Source organism: Cupressus sempervirens, chromosome 9, assembly GCF_028749045.1.
Source record: "Cupressus sempervirens isolate cs-2001-9-10 chromosome 9, ASM2874904v1, whole genome shotgun sequence".
Classification (NCBI taxonomy): domain Eukaryota; kingdom Viridiplantae; phylum Streptophyta; class Pinopsida; order Cupressales; family Cupressaceae; genus Cupressus; species Cupressus sempervirens.
The window spans coordinates 438,698,726-438,720,140 of record NC_143126.1 but is presented as its reverse complement, the minus strand read 5'-3'; the positions used below and the strand labels follow the sequence as shown (position 1 = coordinate 438,720,140).

Sequence of the window (21,415 nt, the reverse complement as noted above, 5' to 3'; positions counted from 1 at the left end):
CTCTCAAATAGACTATAAAAGATACCTAACTTTATCTCACCTCCACACCAAGGAATGTAAGTTTGTCACATGATCCCTGAAAACGCTGACACCTTGTGGCCCGGAAGTAAATGGTCTTGTCTTTTAAGTCTTCCACTAAGACAAATGGGCAATTGTTTCCATTCAAGAGGGCTTCGAGGAACTGTCCCCAAATAGAAACTAGACCCCACAAAACATTACTAGCCTAACCCAAAAAGTTATGAGTTCAACCAGATGGTGTTACCTTCCATGCACTATACAGTGGGCATCAGGCAAAGTAAACTTTTTAAACATCTGCCACACACGCTCGTAGTAAGATTTCATAAGTAGATAGCGAGGAGAACAGAGCACTTAGATTTAATGGTGATGGCTATGGTGGCAGTTACGCCCACATTGATTCAATCTAATGCACGCAATTATCACCCCACTTCTCTGCCTTTCTCACTCTCTTCTAGCTCAACTTTGACCAGCCTCGGCGACGGGTGAGATTTGAACCCATGATCTCGCCAAATCGAAATGTTTAAGTTAGGCAATAGTCATTTCGCTTACTTAGGAAAAGTTCTTTTGTGGTCTAGGTGGCTTCTAACTTGAACGTAGAGTGATATCTATCTCATTTTATCAGATAGGCAACTGTTTGTCATACCGAGTGTTGGATAGAAATGTCAAATAGTTGGTGTTATACTGAGTCTTGTGAGTTTTAGTTATATTTGCATGCTAGTCTAATACTTAAACGTAGGGAAGATTTGTGTAGACATAAAGAACAACATTGGCTACTTCCTGTTTAAGGGCTTTTAAGTTTAACTCGAGAAGATTAGTCATACTGCTTACAAGTTAATGTACAGTTGAAAGGCTTTTAATTTGAGGGAAGACTCCTGTAGACAAATGGGCATGTGCTACAATGGGCCATGGATGTAAGGAGCGTGTATTCAATTGAGAATTTTATTTGGGGAAATGAAGTTTGGGAAATGACTTGTAGTCGATTAGGCTAGTTAATCTGTGGGCTTTCTTGCATTTATGACTCTTTGTAGAACTCACAGAGTGCAAGGTGGTCTAAAAGTGTCATTTTAAAACGTTTGCGCAATATCTATCACTAAAATTCCATGTAACAGTTATATCGCTTTTGCACAAATAGACTAATCAGTAATCAAGAAAACTAAAAGATGACAGCCTTGCATAGATGATAGACAACTGACTCTTTTGCTCTTGCTTCTTCCAATTGTTCCAACAGCCGAAATGCAACGGAAGAACACCATTTCAGCCGTTGAAACGCGTCTCCCTTGCTAAAACTCGTTCATAGCCACGTAAAAGGCTGCCGATGCTTTGCAAGTAAATTATGTACAAATCACTGCCAATAGTAAACTTTTTATGGAGTTTAGAGGTAGTTACTGTGCAGAGATTGTCAGGAACTTTGACTGACATTCACTTTACAATTTCTTTACAATTTGTTTTTAACTGGTTAAATCTGGATTAACACTTCTTTGGATGTGGATATCCTCTTTACAAATTGTACTATTGACTAAATTTTTAAAAAATATATAAATGCAATGATTAAATTTTTTTTTTTTCAATATTTTGTGATCGAAAACAACAGAATTTTTGAAATTTTTTTGTTGTGTATAATATTTGACTTTTATTTATTTATTTTTAATCTTTCGTGCATCCAGCGCCCACTTCTAATAGTGTCCAGCTACCATTGCATTTCTATGGAATATCTAACTAATAATATTATATTTCAGTATTCTTAAATATAATTTGATATAAGATTAATTGTTAGTCTTTATACTCCACAAGATTTGATTCTTGGCGAGCTCTTTCTCAACCTTTCAACTTTAGGCATAATAGATTATAACTTTATTGGATATATCTCTATAGAATTGCGTTAATTTGTTTTGCTTCAATTGTTTTAAAATTAGTATTTATTTTATCAAAAATATAATTAACAATTGATATATATTTTAATTTTAATTATTTCTAATTTATTATGTAGTTTTAAGTATATTTTGTAATTTTTAATACATGAGAATTTGAAGTTAAAATTACATATTATATTATTTATATTTAAAATTTAATATTTCAAAAAAAATTTGACATATAACTATTATTTAAAATTATATATATTGATATATAATATCATATTATGTTTTGTATTTCTATACATATTCTCTTTCATTTCAAGTAGCATAGTGAATGCAATGTGAAGTCCACATCAAATGTCTTCAATGTCACTAGGTATGTCAAAACTTGCTAATTTTTACAGTGAACCTTTATAGGTGACTAAAGAGCTTAAAGATAAGATTTAAGCATTTGACAATTGACCATTTACATTTTCCTTTTGATCTTTGAGGCACAAGTTCGATTTGTGCGAGCTTATTATTATTAATCATTGTATTTGATCTGGAACGTTTTCCATTTCAATTTTAACATCCCCATTGTAGAAATTTAGTTTTCATCCATAATTGATTGCTTATATTTCAATAATTTATTGTGCTAAGGTAGACTATTGGTAATACAGTATTTACTTTCAGCTGAGGCATGAATGTTTAGTCATTTAGCTCTTGTTAGGTCTCGTTTATTTATTGTTATTTGTCATCAGATATGTATGGGCTAATTTTTCAGTGTGGGAATGAATAAGAGAATAGCACGCCAGATATGTATAAGCAATTCATGGTTGTTGCAGATGGGTAAAACGTACCCATCTCTTCCATCTGAGAATGGAGAATACTATTCGGAGAAGCCGCCAATTCCTTTGCTGGACACAACCAAATATCCAATTCATATGAAGAATCTGTCGAGACGAGTAAGAGGTTTAGATTGTTAAGCAGAAAAGTTTTGATAAAAGATGCAATTCTTTTTATTTCATTACGAATAAGAGAAGATAAATATACATGAGAAATTGTCTTTCATTTTGGTGGATTTTACTTTACAGCATCTCATGAACTCTTCATCTAGAGTCTATTGATAAAATATATGTTTCTATTTTGACCTTTGTCAAATTTTAAAAAATTGTCACTTGGGTCAAAAGTAAGTAAAAGAATGATAAATTTCAAGCTTTACTATTTCAAGCATAATTTATTCAACGAAGAGTACATTGAGCAATTGGGTGGACTCATCATCATCCTACACAAGCAACGAACATTGTTACTTAAGTCTGCTTGAGTTGTCTTGCTGTCCCATAAGCTATTTTTAGCCTCGTAGACGTTAAAATTTTATCTATCTATCTATCTATTAGGATGTCATACTCTTAAAACTTCTGACTAGCTTTGTCCTACATTTCAAATTTTCAAAAAATTAGAATCAAAAGTTATGCTTAGAGAATTTTTCAAATATTTTGATTTTTGAAATTCAAAAATTTAAAAAGTTGAAAGTGAACTATTTTGCAGGGTGATCTTATATCCCTCGACTTTTTTTTTTGTGAATTATAAGCTGAGTATATTTTATTAATAAAAAAGGTAACTATTCATCAAAAAAAATTGGAAAGTTAGAAAAAGTCCCATCAAAAGAGTCAAACATCAATTTTCTAATTTTTTAGATAGAATAAACCTTGACTCCTCAAAAGTTAACATCATAAGTTTCCACAATCCATTTGAAATGTGTTTAGTTATATTTCTGGTTTCGATTGTGTAAGTTTTTTGTTAACATCAATATTTCTGATCACACTCCACTAAAAACACTTACACAATCATTCTAAAAATATGATCATTAAATGTGATCCCAAACTTTACGCTAAAAAAATCTAGACAATAGAATCCAGAAATATAAGTGCACTTCTCAAAAGTTACAAAATTAGAATTGTAACTTTCACGAAATGTTTGCCCCTAATTTCTCTTTTCAGTTAGGTAAGTACCAGCCGAAAACTATAGAAAACACAATGGAAGCCAAGGAATCGAGCAATGGGTTTATGCCTGTATTTGTTCTACATATATGAATGTGGAGACACGGGAGCATCTAGACATAAGTGACTGCAGCCATTGCAAGATATGGACTAAAAGTTTGATCTCTCTGGGTTTATCAGGATTAATCGGTACCAATCTATTTGTTGAGCGGAGAAGGGGAGTCTAGCTCATTATGAGATCTGCCCGCTTCATCTACCTCTATTATCATCTTCTCGTGCTTCTTGTTAATCGTTCCTCAAACATCAAAATTTGAAAGCGAAAGTTTCAACCAATATAATAGCAACATATTGTTTCATTGAATCTGGTTCGAAGACACTGTGCAGTTCATCTATTTGACAAAATACCTCAAATTCAAGGGATTTCGTGAACGATGTCAAAATGTTTATTCTCTGTATACTTGCAAACCAGAGTTGGAGATTTCAATATAATCTGCAAAACAATCTGCAAAATACCATAGAGGCGTGAATTGTTTGATAGAATGCTCCCCAGAGATTATTGTCTTCAAATGCAAAATGGGAAGTAATGTGATTGCATGGAATGCAATGATTGCAGCATCACCTAAAGCGGTCAAGTATCAAGAGAAGTTTTGGTTCCTATTGAAAGCACGCTTCATGTTTGATAGAATCACATTGGATTAATGCTCTGTCACGGTTTAATCGTCGACATGGTGTAATGTCCCCATTTTAGCAGTTGACCAAGTGTGTGTGCGTTAGCCTTGTTCTACATGGTCCCGAGGGCTAACGAAGGGTTTAATCGGATCTTGGAGTGTTTTGGCCTAGTCATTTCCAGTTTGGGCCAAAACGAAGTTGATTTATTCACTTTCAGGCATACTTACTGTTTTTAGTAAGTCGGCAGGATACAGTGTAGGTCAATTTTGGTGATTGGATTCAATACTCCTCGGTGAGAGCTTTCCGATGAGCTATCACTCGCATTATTCAGAGTCCGATTGCTAATACATTTTAATGCCTGAAGTTTTATTAAAGTAACGTCTAATTTAATTGTAAAATATTAAAGTGTTACTTTAATATTTATTTTATGGTGATGTGTACCCAAGGGAGACATAAGGGGTATTTTAATATATGTTTTATATTACACATCTTTATCCCACATTGCCCATATGAGTTGAGCGGACCCGTGGGAATAGAATAAAAGGAAGCATTTGTAGCTTCATTAGACAGGTTGAATATGAGAAAAAATTGGTGTGTGAGTTGTAGTTCCGTTCTTGGCATTTGAGGACGTCTATCCTCTCTTGTAACATTCCTTGTAACATTCTAAACGTCATTCCCTTGGGGTTTGGCTTTTGGAATTCTTTGTTATTGGCTTCATTATCAGGCAGTTTAGTCGCATTTCCGGCTACAGGCAGATTTGATATTTTGCTCATATCTTCTTCACTACTTGTCCGACGCTTATGCCGTTTGGAGGGAATGGTATTATGAAGGTAGTGGACTGATTGGAGGACAAAGTATTGTAGCAGCAAGTTCCTAAGCATGGGCTGGAGTATTATGACAATATTGCTGAAGTAATTAGCGAGTTGATAAATCTGCCATGTATTTGGTTTTATGAATTCTGAAAATAACAATTTATTAGCAGCAGTTCATTTCCACTTTGCATATTATTGTAGTTTCTTTCTTGTTTATGTTGTATGATACCAATTCCATGCACGAAACACAACAAACAAATAAACATTTGATTTCCAGAGTTATAAGGGGTTTTAAGAAGTTGAATGCAAACTGTTTGACATAATTCCTTTCAGCAATTTGGTTTAGTTTTTGGGACATCCAAGGGTGTCCATTACAGTGGTATCAGAGCTATAAGTCCTGCCATCCTGTGGAGGTCTTATAGGGAATTTGGAACAGCCAGATAGAGGAAAAAAGTAAGTAAAAAACACAGGCTAAGCATTTATGTTTGAGCATGCGACAGGGGTCTTATAATTTCCGCGATACCAGAGCAAGACAAAATAGGATTTCAAACTTGCAAAGCAAACAGTCTAGTACATCCATGCAAGGGGACATTGAATTCAACCATACAGACACAGAGGAGATATTCTGTGATCAGGACAATAATATGGGTGATCGAGATGACAGGAATACAGAATTAGGCGGAGGCAGAAATGCTGGTCTAGATCAGGGGGAGGTACTGTTCCGACAGTTACTGGATACATTAGAGCAGGGGCAGCGTATGCAGCAGGAGCAGAATAGGCGAATGGACATGATGTTGCAGCTCATGGCTAGACAGATGGGTGTCAATATTAATCCAGGTGATGCCAACAACAGAAACAATAACAACGAGGGAAACAATAACAACGGGGGAAACAATAACCATGAAGGCCAAGGCAACAACAATGGTCCTGAGAATAACATTAATGGTAATAATGGACACGGCAACAATGGGAATGAGGCTGATAACTTTAGACACGTTGCACGCCCAGCACGGACTGCAAGCTCGAGACCTCTTCTACCCACTTTTCCACCCAGAGATCCGGTTCAACCAGTAAACGAACCGCAGATTACCGAGTTACAGGATCAGTTCAGGAGGGACTGGGAGGCTAGTGGACCAGAGTTTCAGGCGGATATTTCTCTTAAAGATCATATGGACTTGAGGATGAGACACATGCCTAAAGCAGGAGGGAGGAATCAAAACTTTGAGCTGAGGAAGAAAGTTGGAAAACTTTCTTTACCTTATTATGATGCTTCAGGGAAGATGACTGCACGAGCTTGGGTGCAGAAGGTAGATACATACTTGCAGCTAAATCCTATGCCTGAGGAGGAGGCTATCAAGTATGCGGCTATGCACTTGGATGGCGTTGCACACGAATGGTGGCATCATGGCATGGTGACTTTGGGGCATAATCAAATTACATCCTATGAGGAATTCACTGAAACATTGATTGGGAGATTTGACACTAAGGATCCTGAGTTACATTTCAAGGAGCTAGCACAGTTAAAACAGTCAGGTTCTGTGGATGCTTACATTGCCGAGTTTCAGCGCTTGTCTGTACTTGTTACTGATATCTCTCCTAGGAGATTGGTGGTGTTATTTTGTGATGGTCTTGCTGATCCATTACGAGGTTGGGTGAAGGGACATGATCCACTCACGTTAGCTGAAGCAATTAAAAAGACACGAGATTTAGCCCCTTCAGTATACAAAGGAAAAAACCATTCAACAAGATTCTTCCTACCGCAAGGACAAAGACAAAAAATCATTTCAGAAAGAGTATAGCAAACCCAAAGAAGGATCAAAAAGACTAGACAATGAAACCTTGAATGAACTTCGAAAGAAGAAGCTGTGCTTCCATTGTAGAGAGCCTTGGGACTTATCTCATAAATGTTCTCTCAAGGCTAAGGCAAATCAAATGGAGTATTTTTCAGCAGAAGAGTCAGAGTCAGAAAGGGAGGATCAGCACTCCGATTCAGATGAGGGTAACACTATAGAGGAGAGCAACATTCCTAAGGATGATAGATCGTTGGCACGCTTGACAGGGGCCCAAAAGGCAATCACATTTAAGGTCAGGGGTACTATCCAGGGGCAGAAAGTGATATCTCTTATTGACACTGGGGCTACACATAACTTCATAGATGCACAGTTGGTAGCTAGGAGAGGGTTATAGACAGAGGAGCATGATGGGTTTAGAGTCATGGTGGCTAACGGTGATAAGTTATTATGCACTCGGAAGATATCTAATCTTCGCATCAGGTTTGGAGATGGCTACGAGTTGGAGGATGAGTTCTATGTTGTGGACATGGGAGATTATGATGTCATCCTCGACATGACATGGATGGCTTCACTAGTTGAGTTCACACTCAATCTAGCGAAATTGGAGATGAGATTCCAGCATGAGGGCAGAACTGTGGTACTTAGAGGGCTTTCAGATGGAGGTTGCAGAGTAGTGTCCTTGAGGAGAATGCAGAGACTTTTTCGTCATGATGACATAGAGTGGGCAGCAGAGTGCCACATTATGCCAACTTCACCAGAGCCACAAGAAAAGAGTCATCCACTAGATGTCCAAAAGATACTTGATAGACACGCTAAAGTATTTAGCGATATTCCTCATGGGGTTCCTCCTGACAGAGGGATGGAACATGTTATTGAGCTCGAGGAGGGAGCCAAACCAGTTATGATTACTCCTTATCGTCATCCTAAGAAACACAAGGATGAGATAGAGAAGGCGATTAAGGATTTGTTGGAGATGGGGCATATCAGGCCCAGTAAGAGCCCTTTTGCTTCAGCAGTAGTATTGGTAAAGAAGAAGGATGGGACGATGCGCATGTGCATTGATTACAGGGCACTGAATAAGAAAACAATTAAAAACAGGTATCCCATTCCTAAGATTGATGAGCTGATTGATGAGTTGCATGGGGCATGCTTCTTCACCAAAATTGATTTGCGATCCGGATACCATCAGATCAGGATGAGAGCAAAGGACATTGAGAAAACAGCCTTCCGATGTCACTATGGCCACTTTGAGTTCATGGTTATGCCATTTGGTCTAACCAATGCACCTGCTACATTTCAAAGTTGTATGAACCAGGTATTCAGGAAGCAACTGAGGAGATTTGTCTTGATCTTCTTTGATGACATCTTGGTCTTCAGTAAGACCTGGGAGGAGCACTTACATCATCTAGAGGAGGTGTTATCTATTCTAGAGAGAGAGTCATTGTATGCCAAAGAATCTAAATGTGAGTTTGGCATGACTGAGCTCCTTTACCTGGGGCATATCATTAGTGCAGATGGCATTTGGGTTGATCCCGAAAAGATTAGAGCTATTGTAGAATGGCCTACTCTCACAAACCTTACACAGCTTAAGGGATTCTTTGGTTTATGTGGTTTTTATAGGAGGTTTGTTAAGGGATTCTCACAGATTGCTACACCCTTGACAGATCTTACCAGGAAAGGAGCCTTCGTGTGGACAGGGGCAGCACAGAGGTGTTTTGAGCATTTCAAGCAGGTAATGTCTTCATGTCCAGTTCTAGCTCTACCGGATTTCACGAAGCCTTTTGAGCTTCATTGTGATGCATCGGGTGATGGGATTGGAGCAGTATTGATGCAGGAGAAGCATCCCATTGCATTCGAGAGTAGGAAGCTCCGAGGAGTTGAGAAAAGTTATTCTGTCTATGATCGGGAGATGTTGGCCATAATGCATGCATTGGCCAAATTTCGATCATATTTGGTAGGTGGACGTTTTGTGATCAAGACTGATCACAACAGTATTAAATACTTCATGAGCCAGCGTGATCTTAATGACCGGCAACAAAAATGGGTGACTAAATTGCAGGCTTATGACTTTGACATAGAGTTTGTCAAAGGTAAGAAAAATGTGGTGGCTGATGCCTTATCTCGGAGACCTCACTTATGTGCTCTGGTAGAGATTTCAGGAGATTGGAGAGATCGGATTATAGCAGAGTATGTCGGAGATGCTTGGGCTTCTGGATTGATTTCAGGTACCATACAGGATGATCGCTATGAGGTGATAGATGGATTGATCAGAGTTCAGGACAGGGTTTATTTGATTCCGTCATCACATTTGAGAGAGGCGATACTGAAGGCATTTCATGATGCACCCACAGCTGGACATCCGGGGGTCTTCAAGACCTACAGGCAGATCCGAGAGCGGTTTTGATGGAAAGGGCTCAAGGATGATGTTCAGAGGTATGTCAGGGAGTGTGTGGTTTGTCAACAGAATAAGGGAGAACACACATTTCCTGCAGGTTTATTACAGCCCTTGCCCATTCCTGATAGGAAATGGGAAAGTATTTCGATGGACTTCATCACTGGTTTACCACGAGTGCAGGGAAGGGATTGCATCTATGTGGTGGTGGACCGCTTGACGAAGTTTGCTCACTTCATTGCTATTCCGTCCACTTACACAGCAGCACAGGTGGCAGATCTTTTCTTTAAAGAGATATTCAGGTTACATGGGTTGCCCAGATTCATTGTCAGCGACCGGGATAGTAAGTTTATGAGTGTTTTTTGGCAAGAGTTGTTTAGGTTGTGTGGTACAGATCTTACACCTAGCACTAGTTATCATCCGCAAACAGATAGGCAAACAGAGATTGTGAATAAATGGGCGGAAGGATATTTGAGGAACTATGTAACTACACAACAAAAGGCTTGGATCAGATGGTTGCATATGGGAGAGTATTGTTATAACACCACTTATCATATGTCCATCAAGATGACTCCTTTCATGGCACTCTATGGTTATGAAGCACCTAGCTTCATGGATTTAGTTTTGGGGGACAGTAGAGTGTCCAAAGCCAAAAACTTATTGCAGGATAGTCAGGACATCCTGAAAGTGCTCAAAGAGAATATACAACAGGCCCAGAATCAACAGAAATTGTATGCTGATCAGCACCGAATAGAGCGCAGTTTCGAGGTAGGGGATATGGTTTACTTGAGGCTACAACCATATAGACAGTCATCGCTCAAGAAGAGTGGAGCTGAAAAGTTGAAACCTAGATTTTATGGTCCCTATAGGGTGATTCGCAAAGTGGGCAAAGTCGCCTATGAGCTTGAGCTTCCAGAGGGCAATCGAGTGCACAATGTGTTTCATGTGTCTAGGCTTAAGAAAGCCATTGGTCAGAGTGTAGTGCCTTCTGTAGATTTACCCCTTTTGGATGAGGAGGGGAAGCTTGTGTTAGTACCTGAGGCTATTCTGGATACCAGAGAGAGGAAGCTTAGAAATAGGATAGTGAAGGAGTATTTGGTTAGATGGAAAGATCTGCCGGAGGAAGATTCTACATGGGAGAGTGAGCAGGTTATTCAGCAGGCTGGACTGAGATTGCTTGAGGACAAGCAATTTCAAGGGGGGCGGACTGTAATGTCCCCATTTTAGCAGTTGACCAAGTGTGTGTGCGTTAGCCTTGTTCTACATGGTCCCGAGGGCTAACGAAGGGTTTAATAGGATCTTGGAGTGTTTTGGTCTAGTCATTTCCAGTTTGGGCCAAAACGAAGTTGATTTACTCAGTTTCAGGCATACTTACTATTTTTAGTAAGTCGGCAGGATACAGTGCAGGTCAATTTTGGTGATTGGATTCGATACTCCTCAGTGAGAGCTTTCCGATGAGCTATCACTCGCATTATTTGGAGTCCGATTGCTAATACATTTCAATGCCTGAAGTTTTATTAAAGTAACGTCTAATTTAATTGTAAAATATTAAAGTGTTACTTTAATATTTATTTTATGGTGATGTGTACCCAAGGGAGACATAAGGGGTATTTTAATATATGTTTTATATTACACATCTTTATCCCACATTGCCCATATGAGTTGAGCGGACCCGTGGGAATAGAATAAAAAGAAGCATTTGTAGCTTCATTAGACAGGTTGAATATGAGAAGAAATTGGTGTGTGAGTTGCAGCTCTGTTCTTGGCATTTGAGGATGTCTATCCTCTCTTGTAACATTCTAGACGTCATTCCCTTGGGGTTTGGCCTTTGGAATTCTTTGTTATTGGCTTCATTATTAGGCAGTTTAGTCGCATTTTCGGCTACAGGCAGATTTGATATTTTGCTCATATCTTCTTCACTTCTTGTCCAACGCTTATGCCGCTTGGAGGGAATGGTATTATGAAGGTAGTGGACTGATTGGAGGACAAAGTATTGTAGCAACAAGTTCGTAAGCATGGGCTGGAGTATTATGACAATATTGCTGAAGTAATTAGTGAGTTGATAAATCTGCCATGTATTTGGTTTTATGAATTCTGAAAATAACAATTTATTAGCAGCAGTTCATTTCCACTTTGCATATTATTGTAGTTTCTTTCTTGTTTATGTTGTATGATACCAATTCCATGCACGAAACACAACAAACAAATAAACGTTTGATCTCCAGAGTTATAAGGGGTTTTAAGAAGTTGAATGCAAACTGTTTGACATAATTCCTTTCAGCAATTTGGTTTTTGGGACATCCAAGGGTGTCCATTACACATGGTCAGCGAATAGTTTGACTGAATGTTTATACTCGCAGAATCAATGGTCATTGGTGAGGGAATCCGAACCATTAGAAGATATGTCGACAGACAACCTTCATCGCTAGCTTCCGAACTAGAGCCAAGGAACGAATTGCAGCGACTGAATATCAAAGAGGGATGGTTCCGAATTATTGGTGTTACGCCTTGGACAAAAGGAGGGGCGCACAACTGTTTGACGAAATGTCTGAACAATAACATACCACATGCGAAGTTTTTGATTGCAGATCATTGGTGAGAAAAAAATTGTAGTTTCAAAGTCATGTATGTAATTGGAAAGGAGTCTCCGATTTATCATAAAGGAGCTGCGGTGATAGGGGAATAAGTGTTGAGAAAGGTACCGCTGAAACATTCTTCTTTCCTGCGTGCCAAAATGTGTGAGCATCGATGGGGAGTTTGGGATCATCATTTGGACATCAGAACATGTTAAATGTTTGACACAATGCTCAAGAATGAACAGTGCGATGTGAAATAAACTATAAGTATAGACTTCATGTTTGAGGCATTACAAGATGCCTTGTGTCAAATTTTCAATGTCTAAATGAAATCGGTTATTAGTTCTATATAATCTTATCGATGTTGTTTCGATAGTTGGTCATCTTGATGAAATCAGGTAATGCTATTCGTCACTGAATTAATAGCTGGTATAGCTATGAAAATGGGTCGGTTCACCTATACGAAGAGAACCTTAGTTGACGTTAAATTGGAACTTTGAGAGAAGGTATGGACATTTATCAAAATGATTGATAGAGAGAGAGAGAGAGAGCAGCGACATGTATAACAAAATGCCTGGATGATTATAGAGAACGACATTTGTTAGTATTTGTTGTCGCAACGGAGGTTTTCTGCGAAATATTTACGTCTGGAATGACTTGCTTAGAGAAAGGCATGTGAATTAATTCACAGAATGCTTCAAAGCAGCATGGTCCCGAAGCGCATTCATTTTAAGAAATACACAAAATATGAGAATCAAAGGAGTTTCAAAAACTGTCAAATGGAACTTGCAGGTTCGGAGGGCTGCCTTTGATAATGTCTCCCAATATTAGAAACAGGCAATGCAGCTGAATGGTTTGACAAAATTCCTTCATTATTATTGCATTTGTGCACAAATAAATTTGTTGACCAGGCCCAAGTTCATAAAGGGGCATTCCTATTTCAATTTAGTATTGGTGTCTAATATAGGTGGCGGTGGAGAAGTAAGGAATACCTGGATCATAAGGCATAAAATCTTTCCTTGGAGTCTAATAATAATCGGTGTACAGGTAACATGCGGATCATAAGCAAATGCAAGGCTCACGATAGCAAAACCAATGACTTCCTTGTGCTTTCAAAAGTCAGGATCTCAAGTTCTCATTTTGTGCAATTGACTTGTGTCACTCATCCTAATTCATAAGTTAGGATTTTGACTTTTATTTTGTAATAGTCAGGATTTTAGCTTTAATTTTGTAAAAGTTAAGAGTTGGTTGGAAAATACACGAATAACTTCCAGACTCTAATTTGGGGGTTACTAACCTGAAATGGGTAGTCACAAGGAGGTTATCTTGTAAGCTTATAAATACAAGGCCAATGTGAAGCAAAAAAGGGGGACTTTTGAAAAGGGGAAAACTCTGGACAATTTTTTTTGAGCTTGCATTAAGTACATAATTGTCTTTGAAGTTGTATATCTTTAAAGAAATAACATGAATGCATTTAGTCATATGTCTTGAATGTGTTTACCAATTATTTTTGCTTACTTCTCATATGTTGAGTAGGTAGACCCTTGTCTAATGGTGCAATCATATGGCCTTTCTAATTTATGCAATTGATATGATGAAAAACATTTATCTCATGATATCTTGATGTGGATGTGCTAGGGTAGTTTATTTTTTTCGTATGGTAGGGTCTACTATCCAATTTTTGTCATCATTGCATTTTGTGCTAAATAACCCCTTTTTCATCTGTTATCCGTTGTGAGATCCCATTTGGTATTTGTATGTCTATCATTGGGGTTTCTATGGTTTATCTTGTTTAGTTTTATGTTTGTCCTTTTTGTACTTTCAGGTGAGAAGAACACAAAAATACCAAATACACCTATCATACGAGGGAGCTGCCCCTCTCAAATGCAGAGGAAGATTGCAATCTGATAGTGATTGGTTGCAGTCTCTCCAACTGTTGGCACATTTGTCACTATTCACAAGGAAAGCAGAGTTAGTTTTGAAAATTATTCTACAGTAACAAATCTGTTTACCAACAACCTTGATGCTCTTTTTAACTTGTGGGTCTATCTTGATTGTATGATAATTTCAGGATTTTTTTCTTTAATTCATCCACTGTTTAGTTCATTGCCTAACCTTTTATTGCAACTTATTGGAGCTAGGGTTCTGAGCCCAGAATGCCAGCTCAATGATTATTTATCTATATCATATTCAAGTGTAAGGTTTAAACTTTATATGCACTGATAAAATTATTGCCTAATGATTTGTAGGAGCTCAAGCAACTGGCAGATGAACTTCGTTCTGATGTAATCTTTCACATTTCAAGGACTGGTGGGCATCTTGGAGCCAGCTTTGGTGTCATTGAGCTCACAGTTGTCCTTCATTATGTTTTTGATGCTCCTGAGGATAAGATACTGTGGGATGTTGGCCATCAGGTAACTCATCGTCTACATATTTATGACTTTGGCATTTGCAGCTTCTTTATAACATATTTTATTTGTGTTTGGAAACAAGAGATAACACGATAGGTTGGAGACAAGAGATTTCATGTTCTATAAGATAACTTCAGCTAACAGTAGCTAACAATAACATTAGGAAGAGGAAAGTTTTCTTATGCGAGTGAACCATTATTATGGGCCTTTTCTCTGGAAAGACAACTTTTGCAGTTATGTTTACTTTTCTACTACATCTGCATAGCAGCTTAGATGAAAGGCCCTCCTATATGGATTGGATAAGAAATTCAAGAGCCCCTTGATTTTGTCTTTGTCTCATGTAATTTTGTCTTTGACTTATGTATCATCACCTGCTACTTCATTTAAAATTGGTTTTTGTAGTTGGCAGCTAGACACAAAAACAGTGACTTAAGACCAAGAATTTGTTCTATTTTTGGTGTAGTGACAAAATCTGTGGATGGGTTTGTTTCAAATCCTGCCAGGTCTGGATTAATCAATTTGCTGGATTTGTCTGATTCATCTGGACTTTTATTTCTAATAGAAATTGGATTGTGTGTATTTTTCAACTTATTAATGTTTCAGATCACATTACATGATCCATCATCAGAATGAGAGTCTATTTCAATATTTTTCCGTGCACCATATCGATACATATATTTTACATTAGTATTGGAGCCAAAAGTTTATAAGTTGAGATATTTTTCTGCTGTTTGCTCCTACTCTGGCAAAGTTGGATGTTTTTTCTGTTGTTTGCTCTTACTCTGGCAAAGTTGGTTTTAAAGTTTGTTATGGAAAGATAACATTTATAGTTATCCCTTTTCGTGTACATAATATTTCTATTATTGGGTGATATGTTGGAGTCTATTGTGTTTGACTCAAGTTTGGAGAACTATGTGACAAAGTGTAATATTGCTATGAAACACTTTACAGATACCACCAAAAGTATCAAATTTGTCAATAATTGTGTCATTGAAAGTTGACAGCGCATTATGCATTTCTACAGGCTTATCCTCACAAGATTCTTACTGGTAGAAGAAATAAGATGTCCACATTGAGACAAACCAATGGTCTCTTGGGTTTTACAAAACGGGCAGAGAGTGAATATGACTCTTTTGGTGTCGGTCACAGCTCGACTAGTATATCTGCTGGACTAGGTTAGGTTATGATCATTGATGAGCTATATAGACTTGATAAACTTGTATATATGAGGAGCTTTAAAGTAGGGAGCTTTGATAGTAACTGTTGTATTGCATGCAGGTATGGCTTTTGGTCGTGACTTGAAAGGAAGAAAGAATCATGTGATTTCTGTCATAGGAGATGGAGCCATGACAGCAGGGCAATCCTTTGAAGCTATGAACAATGCTGGATATTTGGACTCAAACATGATAGTTATCCTGAATGACAATAAACAAGTTTCCCTCCCAACAGCAAATCTTGATGGTCCTACATCCCCAGTTGGTTCCCTCAGCAATGCACTCAGTAGGCTGCAATCGAGGAGGCCTTTGTGTGAACTGAGAGAGGTTGCAAAGGTAAACACACAATTCAAGGGCAGCACTCTTGAATGTTCATATCCATATAGAAGTAGGCAATAGCAGAATATACCATTCTTTGTAAAGTTCATTAAGAGACAATTTTTTGTTAAAGAGATAATGTTCTGATTTTTTACCCATTAAAAACTCAACACTCCTCTAAAACCCTATGAAAAATGAACTAAATCACATTCCTTAAGGCAGGAGAGTGAGCTATATTTTTAGCAAGGTTGGACAGTTACGGGGGTACATGGGTACTTTGGATACGGGTATGACTATTTTTCAAGATAGTAGATGGGGTATGTGGATATGCTTAAATTTTTTTAATATAATTTTGATATATTATCAAAAATGTGAAAATATGAGTAATGACTAATGAGTCATGAGATTAAGCTTTCAAAACAAGAAATCTGAAAATGTGAGTCATGAGTCAATGTAAATGCCGATAACGAAGAAGGCAAACATTAAATATGAACAAGAAGATCATAAATCATATTGCAAATGATAAACTTCTAATTCTAACTTGAACTTTGAAAATCAGAGAACGTTTAATAGTTTACTGTTTGCCAATATTGTATCAAAGTTTCAAATGGATTACATACTGAATTAAGCTTGATAATCAGCAAGCTGATATGCAAATGAAAAACTGAAACAAAAATCAAGCATCTTAATCTATTTGGTAGTTTTTTCAATGTTTTGCAAGGGGGAAATGTTTGTGACCAGACGCGGTGTTACCGGCTGCAGGGTACATACCCAAGCAAGTACCTGATATGGGATATGTGTACCAGTACCCAGTATGTATACCAGGGGTCTGGGTACATGTACCCGTGCCACCTTAATGTTCCCAATTCAGAGAGTGTGTGTATATATATGTGTGTGTGTATGTATATATATATATATATAACATCCTCTACATTACCTTGAAATACTAAGCCCAATTAACAATTTGAACAAATAGTCAACTTAAATAACTGCATTGCTTCTTTGATCTGTCATGCTTGATATGTGTTGTGGTAGGGTGTGACAAAACAACTTGGTGGTCCAATGCATGAACTGGCAGCAAAAGTGGATGAGTATACACGATGTATGATAAGTGGTTCTCGTTCCACACTATTTGACGAGCTGGGGCTTTATTACATAGGTCCAGTTGATGGTCACAACGTTGATGATCTGACCACTACCCTCTGAGAAGTCAAATCAACACACACAACCAGCCCAGTGTTGATCCATATAGCTACAGAGAGAGGCCGAGGTTACCCATATGCAGAACGTGCGCCTGACAAGTACCATGGTATAACATACAATCATATTTGCAGGCTCCTTAGAAAGTGACTTGTTTTGAATGCATTTCTTTTAGTGGCACAACTGTGAAGGATTTCGATCTGATCCATTTTTTATTTTCTTATAGTTGCTTCATTTCTCTTCTGAGATCGATTGTGTGAAGGTTTTCAGCATCAACGTTTTGGATCATAGTACATGATCTATCATCATGATCCATCACTTTTTCAATTGCTTGCTCTCGTGCATCCTGATGATGGATCATGTAGAATGATTTGAACGTTGATGCTAAAAACTATTGCACAATAAATCCCAGAAAAGAAATTCAGCATCTAATATGAATTGTGGAAATCTCTTGTAGTTGTTACCAAGTTTGATCCTGCCACTGGCAAGCAATTCAAGGGGAAGGCTGCAACACAACCCTACACAACTTACTTTGCTGAGGCCTTGATTGAAGAAGCTGAAGTTGATGATAATATTGTGGGGATACATGCAGCAATGGGAGGTGGCACTGGGTTAAATTAAAATATGTTTTTAATACGTTTTCCAACCAGATGCTTTGATGTTGGCATAGCAGAACAACATGCTGTGACATTTGCCACAGGGTTAGCTTGTGAAGGCCTGAAACCTTTCTGTGCTATAAACTCTTCTTTTCTGCAGCAGGCCTATGATCAGGTTCTTCTGAATAAGTGACAACTCATTTCCTCTGTCTTTCTCTGAGTATATATCCTTGCAATTTGTTATCATTGCAGAAATATCTTACATTTGTGAGCGCTTGGCAGGTTATACATGATGTAGACCTACAAAAATTGCCTGTGAGATTTGGGGTGGATAGAGCAGGGCTTGTTGAAGCAGATGGCCGAACTCATTGTGGAGCATTTGATGTGACTTATTTGGCTTGCCTTCCAAACATGGTAGTCATGGCACCTTCTGATGAGGCTGAATTGTTTCACATGGTAGCAACTGCAGCTGCTCTAGATGATCAGCCTAGTTGCTTCCGATATCCATGTGGCAATGGGGTAGGTGTGCCATTGCTACCTGGTAACAAGGGAGTGCCATTAGAGGTGGGATTCTGATCATTAACATTTTCATAAGGCACAACATTTGTTGAAGGTTTTGCAAATGGGGTTGCAAGCAAAGTGGGCTTAACTATGGAAGGAACTTTGTAGTTAAGCACACTTGAACTGGAGTAGTACTAGGATGGGTGACCTCCTGGGAAGTCCCAGTGCCTCACCTCCATGAGCATCACCTAGATCCAATGAGTGCTAAGTGTTCTATTCATTCTTGTGAGAGATAGGTTCATGTGAACCACTATCATGAAATATGAGCCAATGAGCTTGACTCAAAAAATTACACAATTGAATCCGGATAGCAATATTACGATATGAATTCATATAATCAAGAAAAAGTGATTCTTTTGTTGTCTTTGTTTGTTACCGATTCTAATCACATGTTTGCAGGTGGGGAAAGGTAGAATTTTAAAAGAAGGTGATCGGGTAGCACTTCTACGTTATGGCACTATTGTTCAGAGTTGCCTTGCTGCAAGTGCTTTGTTGGAAGAGCAATGCTTACCAGTGACAGTTGTAGATGCTAGATTTTGCAAACCACTTGATCGTGATCTAATTCAATCTCTTGCAAAAGAACATGAAGTATTAATAACAGTTGAAGAAGGAACAATAGGTGGTTTTGGATCTCATGTTGCTCAGTTTTTAGCTCTAGACGGGCTCTTGGACAGGAAGCTTAAGGTAGTTTCATTTTGGTCCTTAAGAATGGTTCCTTCATCCATTTTCAAAAAATTTTAATCAGGACTGATTTTGGAGGAAGTGTTGTCTTAAACTGGATTGTGTTAGTTATGCTTCAATACCTCAACTGTTGAGTTTTAAATGCACTTTTGTGATGCTTTTGCAGTGGAGACCAATGGTTCTTCCAGACCACTACATTGAGCAAGGAGCTCTAATTGATCAAATGATTGAAGCTAGGTTGACATCATCTCATGTTGCAGCATCTGTGTTGACTATTTTGGGGAGAACAAGAGACGCTCTGCAAATGATGTCTAAATAATGCTAAGTATTGGGCATCCCAATTTGAGCTTGACATATTTGAAGCTGCTCTTCATAGAAATGCATGTCGCATTACTCAGGGCTCGTTAAAACTAATGTAAAGTAGTGTATTTTATTAAAAAAAAAGTGTTGTCCTTATCTATAACATTTGGAGCAGACGGCTTAAACATTACACACTAAAGCTTAATTCCTGAATAAAAAATGTTAAATAACTAATATTGACTTTTTCTTCCAAACTTAATTTTTCTCTTAATATACAATATTTAAGAGTGGCTTGATTAGAAGGCCTAAGATCCTGATGGAACGAATATTGATCTTCCACCAAATATTCCTAGCCCCTTATTGTATTTTAACAGTCTGCAAGAGATCTGTTCATTGTATTCTAGCCAATCGCAAGTCTATTGTTTTAACTATAGTAAAAGTTTCAACACTATGGAGAAAGGAAAAAACATTGTTCTAGACTTTTAGACTTCTAGTTGCATAAAAGTTAAAACCATGGCAGCGTTTCTTTGATTTTTTTATCAAGAAATCTCCTCTTATCTCTTCAGAGAAGAAGTGGGCGGCAGTTGTTAATAATGGATATCTTCTTTTGATAGTCTTATCACCTGTGCATTTTGAACCTGTGAATAAGCATTGCTCTGAAGACATGGCCTTTATTGGAACAAGACAATTGAAAGTTTGCTTGTCATTAGTATTGATGCAGAATCAGAACAAGTATATAAAAGATTTTATCAAATTCCCTCTGCAGGTAAATACGTTATTCTTCATTCAGTTAACATGGAATGAAACACAACGTGAATGATCAGAGCATGTGTCTAAAGTTTAACCATAAACAGACTACTTAGTGCAAAGTAACGAAGTAATAAAAAGTAAAGGAACACCATAATCAGCTGCACTATCATTCTTGTTCATAGTTGCATGTGTTTTATAGTTATGTTTCTGCAAGCTCCTATTTCAAGGTTCCTCTGAACATCTTCTTAGAATTTTTACCATAGAATTTATAAGGCTTTACAGACTAATTCGACCTAAAGGAAATTATAAGTAGTTGTCACCATCATCATCATAAATTCTAGGCTCTGGACTACACTACACTTTGCTGTCTGTTGTCACAAGATTGCTCTACAGACAACTTGAAATGTTTATCTCTTTTTCTGGAGTCAAAATATTTTCAGGCACTGCTGTTAAGGGCCAAGTTAATTAATGTGATGACAATTGAGAAAGAGAATTAATATAAATATTCAAAGAGGATCCGCATTTGTGCAGTAAAAAATGCAAATAATAGTCATATAAACCTTGAACTACCAACTTACAAAAATGAAACTGGCTTTAGTGAAATGCAAATCTTAATATTTTAACAAACCCTTTTATGATTTACATTTAACGAAAAAAAAATGTAATTGGCAAAAGGAATTATATAGTTTTAAGAAGTTATCTTTTGAAAAACAATTCTTAAAGTAGGTGGAACTCTATCAAGAAGTCTTGTAATCTTCAAAAAGGTGTCGTTCTAAAGTGGACTTTTTTATTTTATTAGATTATTAATACTTTAAACTTTTAAAGTCTAATTTATTTAATTATTGGGAAAATGGTTAATGCATATTGTTTCATTAAGTTGTCTTATAACTCTAAAAAAATATAATTAGTAAGATCACAAACTCTTGAACTATTTTCAAACAACAACTTATATTGAATTTATACCAAATCTTGTTCATTCTTCAAATAGCAAATTTCACTATATATGCTTATTTTTCAATACTATCAAATATTAAGAAAAAAACATATCATAAAAAGCACAAATTCTTAACTAGAAATCAGTTTGAATTATGAAAATCCTCTAATCTTTAATGCACAAACTTCCAATAATAAAGGTTCAAATTATCATATCTTCAAAAAAAAATCTCTAAAAAAGCATTCAATAGACTCTAATCCTCAATACAATCTAAGTTGGCTTCATTTGATTTGTTTGAATTTCCCCTTCAAATTATCGTTGGCTTCAACTCTACAATTTCTAGCTATGACAATTAGTT

General features: G+C 37.3%; 1 pseudogene across 1 annotated transcript; it reads left to right on the top strand.

The window, feature by feature from the left end:
* The first annotated feature begins 2,546 nt into the window (after positions 1–2,546).
* On the top strand, positions 2,547–19,607 carry LOC149539184 (putative 1-deoxy-D-xylulose-5-phosphate synthase, chloroplastic; annotated as a pseudogene). Its single transcript, XR_016356170.1, has 9 exons — positions 2,547–2,815; positions 14,342–14,506; positions 15,528–15,678; positions 15,782–16,053; positions 17,071–17,344; positions 17,693–18,006; positions 18,114–18,395; positions 18,792–19,076; positions 19,240–19,607. The product of XR_016356170.1 is annotated as a putative 1-deoxy-D-xylulose-5-phosphate synthase, chloroplastic (transcript).
* Positions 19,608–21,415: the final 1,808 nt, after the last annotated feature.